This window comes from Amblyraja radiata, chromosome 18 (assembly GCF_010909765.2).
Source record: "Amblyraja radiata isolate CabotCenter1 chromosome 18, sAmbRad1.1.pri, whole genome shotgun sequence".
Classification (NCBI taxonomy): Eukaryota; Metazoa; Chordata; class Chondrichthyes; order Rajiformes; family Rajidae; genus Amblyraja; species Amblyraja radiata.
The window spans coordinates 35,975,152-35,981,151 of record NC_045973.1 but is presented as its reverse complement, the minus strand read 5'-3'; the positions used below and the strand labels follow the sequence as shown (position 1 = coordinate 35,981,151).

General features: G+C 46.7%; 1 protein-coding gene across 2 annotated transcripts in view; it reads left to right on the top strand.

Annotated features, from left to right (window-relative positions):
* The first annotated feature begins 1,384 nt into the window (after positions 1 to 1,384).
* The window catches only part of plxnb1 (plexin B1), a 259,521-nt gene continuing 254,905 nt past the window's right edge, over positions 1,385 to 6,000 (top strand). For both annotated transcript variants that reach the window (XM_033037130.1, XM_033037129.1), the window contains exon 1: positions 1,385 to 1,744. The gene's annotated coding sequence lies outside the window, so the exon portion shown is untranslated. The remainder of the gene's footprint in view (positions 1,745 to 6,000) is intronic.

Sequence of the window (6,000 nt, the reverse complement as noted above, 5' to 3'; positions counted from 1 at the left end):
CAGTCCAGTGGGCAAGTCTCCAGTCCAGTGGGCAAGTCTCCAGTCCAGTGGGCAAGTCCCCAGTCCAGTGGGCAAGTCCCCAGTCCAGTGGGCAAGTCCCCAGTCCAGTGGGCAAGTCCCTGGTCCAGTGGGCAAGTCCCCAGTCCAGTGGGCAAGTCCCCAGTCCAGTGGGCAAGTCCCTGGTCCAGTGGGCAAGTCCCCAGTCCAGTGGGCAAGTCCCCAGTCCAGTGGGCAAGTCCCCGGTCCAGTGGGCAAGTCCCTGGTCCACAGCGGGAGAGCCAGGCCTGTTGGTGGGCCTGGCCACGGCTTGCCGGGATACTCCCACCATGTGACTAATGTCAAACACTCCCTGAAAGCAGCACCATGGAACAGGAATGTCCAGTCCGAACATAATGCCAGGTTAAACTAATCTCCTCTGCCTGCATGTGATTCATATCCTTCCATTCCCTTCCTTTCCATGTGCCGATCTAAAAGCTTCTTCAATGTCCCTATCGTATCTGCCTGCACCACCATCTCTGGAACAGCTGCACTGCAATGCTGAGAACTATATTCTGCACTCTGTATCTTTCAGTTCCGTTTCGTTTATTGTGATGTGTACCAAGGTACAGTGAAAAGCTACAGTGCAAACCAGCCCTTTGCTCTACCCATTGTGCTTGAAATTGGCTTGATTATATCTATGTACAGTATTTGATCGGATAGCATCCAAATCAAAACTTTTCACTCTAACCCAGTGGTACACATGACAATAATACACATACCTAAACCTACACCCTAAAGTGGTCAAAGCTTCAATTTCAAACACCAACCACAGAAGATTATGGTTGCCCAGTTATTTATAATATTCAGAATAGGAATCTATAGAAGTGTGAATTACATGGAAGTAAATACATGGAAACACAAAGCAGGGAAACAATCCGTAGGTGGTCAGTTTATTGAATGATAGTAGAGGCTTGAAGGGCCGAATGTCCAGGTTCTACGTGTATCGTTTGTTCCTATGTGTAACAGGGAAGGCTCTATTGGGGGAAAATGTATCTATGGGAGGATTGTCTGTAGCGTTGGTGACCTTGTTTGTATCATTACTGTCATAGCACCGATTGTGCCTGTATCACCATTCATTGTCTTAGTGTTGTTTGCCTATCGTTATCAGAACAAATTGAATCATTGCTGACCACGTAAGAAGTGCAAAGATATTTGTTTTAATATTTGGTATCTATTTGGAGTTTCACAATGTGTGTGTGGGTTTTTTTTTGCTTGTTTGTGTGAGGATCGGTGAGAGAGAGAGAGAGAGAGAGAGGAGATAGAGGACAGCTTGGTTCATAGCCCTTTTAAGTCGCTGCCCTGGGCGTGTGTTGCGAGCGTGATGTCATTTGCTGGGCAGGTCTTTCTCAACCTGTGTGTGTTTGTGTGGAGTGCAGTGTCCATGTGATCTCCCATTGCAGCGATTACAATGTAAATGGGCATCATTGTGAGCCTGTGAAGCGGCAGCATACAACACAGCATTCTCTCGTACACCGATCACAGACAGGGGGAGGGAGAGGGGGGGGTAAAAAAGACTATCAACTCTATCGTCCGAAGCAGGATCCTTGCACAGTGCACAAAGTCTTGGGAATTAAAACTTGCTGATGTACCGCACGGAGCTCTGAGCTGTGGGATTAAACGCTGATCAGCTACCAACACGCCTCTGAACACCAAAAGCAAAAAGCCTGCGTTACAATTGTTGAAGGAAACTTTTTTTTCTCCCGAGGTAAGGTGGTTTACCTAAATTGGTTTACTGTGAATCTTTTCAAAGAGGGAATTATGCACTTTTAATATATCTACCCGCTCCACTTTCTTGCCTTTTTTTTGTGGAGGTTTTGCGTGATGTTCTGCACAATCCTTCCACGGCGAAATAGTTGAGTTTCTTTGTTTTATCTGAGGTGAGAGGATAGTTTGTGGGAGACAATTCATTGCAGCTATATATCACCGGCAGCTGTTCCTTTCTTCCCCGCCGTGGGTCTCCTTCTGGGTCATTGGTGCCCGATACTCGAAAGGGGAGCAAAAGTTTTTTTTTTTATGGGGCGTGGGGCAAGAGACTGTGAAAGGAGAGCGGGGCTGCAACATCGGTCAGGGAGATGCCGGTTCCTGAAGGGAGAGGTTGCCTGTACAGAGTGGGGAGGGGAAACCGACATGGGTGTTTCACGCTGCAAGGAGGCTTCACCAGAGGGGGTTGTGTCAGCCGTGCATTCACTTCTGACTTCAGCCCGCTCTTTTGGAAATCTAAAACAATTCAAAAGTAGGGCCATCTCCTGGGAATGTTGGCGAGTCACTTGCTGGTTGGGCTGGGGATGAGAGAGGTTTGTCGACTGGCTTTTAACATGAAGTTGTAGATGGTTTAATCATTGTTGTCGCGTCCAGAGCCTCTTAATCTTGGTATAGCCACACGAACTGTAGAGAACATTCCCCTTTTAAATGTTCGTGTGTATTGATGATGGGTGGAGTGTGAACCTTCACTGTTATCAGAGTCCCTTTTCCCCCCTCGAGTTAAGAGTTGAACATTCATAGCTTTTGGATTAATGTTAATTGACATGGGCCCATCTTGTTTTCACAACAGCAGATTGGACATATTGGAAGAGATAGTTAGTCCATCTGTACCCTGCGCTGTTTTCTCGCATACCCTTGCTGCTTTCGCTGCCAAAGGCATCTCAATTCCCTTCAGAATTCGCGTCTCCCAGAACATCTGTTCAGTTTATTCACCACCCTCTGCATGTGGCGTTTGGATTTAAGTTATCTGTTTGCCGTCTCTCTTCTGGAAAGAAATAAAGACCTGCATTAATGGGACACCTTTTTAATGTTTCGGGATGTTTCGTGGAATCTTTTTGAGATTTTTTTCACCAGGCTGGGGGATTCAAGGACTTAAGGGAAAAGATTTGATAAGAACTTGAGGGGCAATTTTCTAACTTGAAAGGTGGTGGGTAAAAGGAACGAGCTGCCAGCAGAGGTAGTTGAGATGGGTACTGTTGCAACACTTAAAATACATTTGGGCGGGTACATGGATAGGATAGAGGGATATGGACGAAATGTGGGCGAATGGGGCTATCTTAGATGGGGCACTTTGTTCAGCATGGGCGAGTTGGGCCGAAGGGGCTGTTTCTGAGCTCAATGATTCTAAGTGATATGATGCAGGAAATGTGGCAACTCTTGCAGAGCAGCAGCCATGTGATGTTATTTGACTGTCATTGTCCATGTCCATCTCAGGTGCCTGATGGGCCAAGTGGCCTACTGTGTCGGCAGTCACAGGGTTCTTGTTTTGTGTTCAGCCCTAGAGTAGAAATATAGAAACATAGAAAATAGTTGGAGTAGGCCATTCGGCACTTCCAGCTAGCATCGTCATTCAATATGATCATGGCTGACCATCCAAAAGCAGTACCCCATTCCTGCTTTCTCCCCATATCCCTTGATTCTAAGAGCTAAATCTAACTCTTTCTTCAAAGCATCCAGTGACCTGGTCTCCACTACCTCTGTGGCAGAGAATTCCACAGATTCACAGCTGTCTGGGTGAAAAAGTTTTTCCTCGTCTCAGTCCTAAATGGCCTACCCCTTATTCTTAAACTGTGACCCTTGGTTCTGGACTCTCCCAACGCCGGGAACATTTTTCCTGCATCTAGCCTGTCCAATCCATTACATTTTTTGTATGTTTCTATAAGATCCCCTCTCATGCTTCTCAATTCCAGTGAATATAAGCCCAGTCGATACAGAACTTGAATCCTCGGTCCCAGACTGGTGGGGGAAGAGCCCCCGCCTTGGTTTGGAGTTTGTACTTTTTTCTCATTGTGAATGTTGTACCATGAGGCTTGGATACTGATTCTTTGAAAACTTTTTGCTGTGCACGTGGGTTTCTTTGCCACAACTCTTTCACCTTCTGGTCCCAGTTGTTTTGGCGGGCGGGGAACATTCACCCTGCACTCCGGTCTTTTATGACTCCTGGTATTGTTCATATGATGACAATCTCAAACTTCTCCCTCCCCTCCCTCCATTCTCCTTGCATCCATTTGAATTTTTTTTTCAACATCCAAGCTGTAAGGAGATTTGCATGCCTGAGATTGGGAGTGTTTGGAACATGGGATTAGGACTACTCATCCCCCAAGTAGTCTTGCTGAGATTGCAAAACGTTGGAGAGAGCAAGTGGTGAAGTTGTATTGGGCTACGGTTTTTCATACTCTTGCTTTTACCCCATTGTTGCCAAATGGTCTTGGTTATCTTTCTCGGAAATGGTGCTTTAGCTGCCAGTGCCCTGCATAGTATCACCCTCAGTTTGTGCATTGTCCCTGAAAATGGGAGCAGGTGAGTTATTTGACTCTACGTCAGTTAATACAACCTTGTGTGACGTGTAGGAGGGTAAGTTGGGTGGTGGTGCGGAAACGACTGTTATGGTCAGCCGTAGAAACAATGAACTCCAGATGCTGGTTAATACACAAAGTGCTGGAGTAACTCAGCAGCTCAGGCAGCATCTCTGGAGAACCTGAACAGTGATGGTTTGGTTCTCGACCTGAAAGAGAGTTGCTGCCTTACAGCTTCATAGATCCGGGTTTGTTCCAGACCACATGTGCTGTCTGTATGGAGTTTGTAAGTTCTCCTTGTGACCTGCGTGGCTTTTTTCTCTGGGTGTTCCAGTTTCTTCCCACATGCCGAAGCCATACAGGTTTGTAATAATAATAATGGATGGGATTTATATAGCGCCTTTCTAATACTCAAGGCGCTTTACATCGCATTATTCATTCACTCCTCAGTCACACTCGGTGGTGGTAAGCTACTTCTGTAGCCACAGCTGCCCTGGGGCAGACTGACGGAAGCGTGGCTGCCATTCTGCGCCTACAGCCCCTCCGACCACCACCAATCACTCACACACATTCACACACAGGCAAAGGTGGGTGAAGTGTCTTGCCCAAGGACACAACGACAGTATGCACTCCAAGCGGGATTCGAACCGGCTACCTTCCGGTTGCCAGCCGAACACTTAGCCCATTGTGCCATCTGTCGTCCCAATTGTAGGTTAATTCAGTTCAGTAAAATTGTAAATTATCCCATGTGTATGTGTAAGATAGTGTAAGTGTGTGGGGATCGCTTATCGGCACGGGCTCGGTGGGCCGAAGGGCCTGTTTCCGCACTGAGTCTCTAAACTAAATCACTGATCCGTGTTCTCCAGAGATGCTGCTTGACCTGCTGAGTTTCTCCAGCATTTGTGTCTTGTTATGATCGACTGTCGGAGTGATGAACAGCATCTCTCTTTAACCTTGGGACTCCTTGTTAAGCAGCAGCACCTGACCTGCTGGAATTTTTGTCATTGTCCTTAACGTGTTACAATAAAATGTCAATAATGCTCCAAATGTACGAGTAATAGATGAGGGTTGACAGTTGTGATTTGAGCACATTTTTCATCTGTGTGTTACTCTAGTATTGAATGGCCGTGTCCGATTGTCTGCCGTGAGAACACTCCTTGGTTGGTGTGACTTGGTGTTGCCTTGAAGATTCATGTGTCCGTACAGAGTTTGTGGCTGCCAGCAGTAGAATGTCATGACTTATCGTGCTGAAAGTGAAACTGGGTCATGGCCATGTAAGGAAGGGAAGCAGAGTACTGTTTTGCTGCACACCATGCTGGTTGGGAAGCAACAGGGCGAGGTTTGGGTGTGGACTCCTGCATACATTGTTGAGGTGAGAAGGGTGCCTCGAGTCTGTGAAAATGGAGTCTATTGATGGAGTTATAGTCATAGAGCATGGAAACAGGCACTTCGCCCCAACTGGCCCATGCTGACCAAAATTCTCCATGTAGAGAAGTCGCGCCTGCCCATGTTTGGCCCATATCCTTCTAAACCTTTCCTATCCATGGACCAAATACTGTTGGGGCTTCAATGCAAGAAAGAGAGGTGAAACCTAAAGGGCAGCATATATATCTATATCTATATATATATCTCCCTCTCCCTCCCGAAGGGACTGTTGCTGAGCTGTGTACTTATATGAATGACT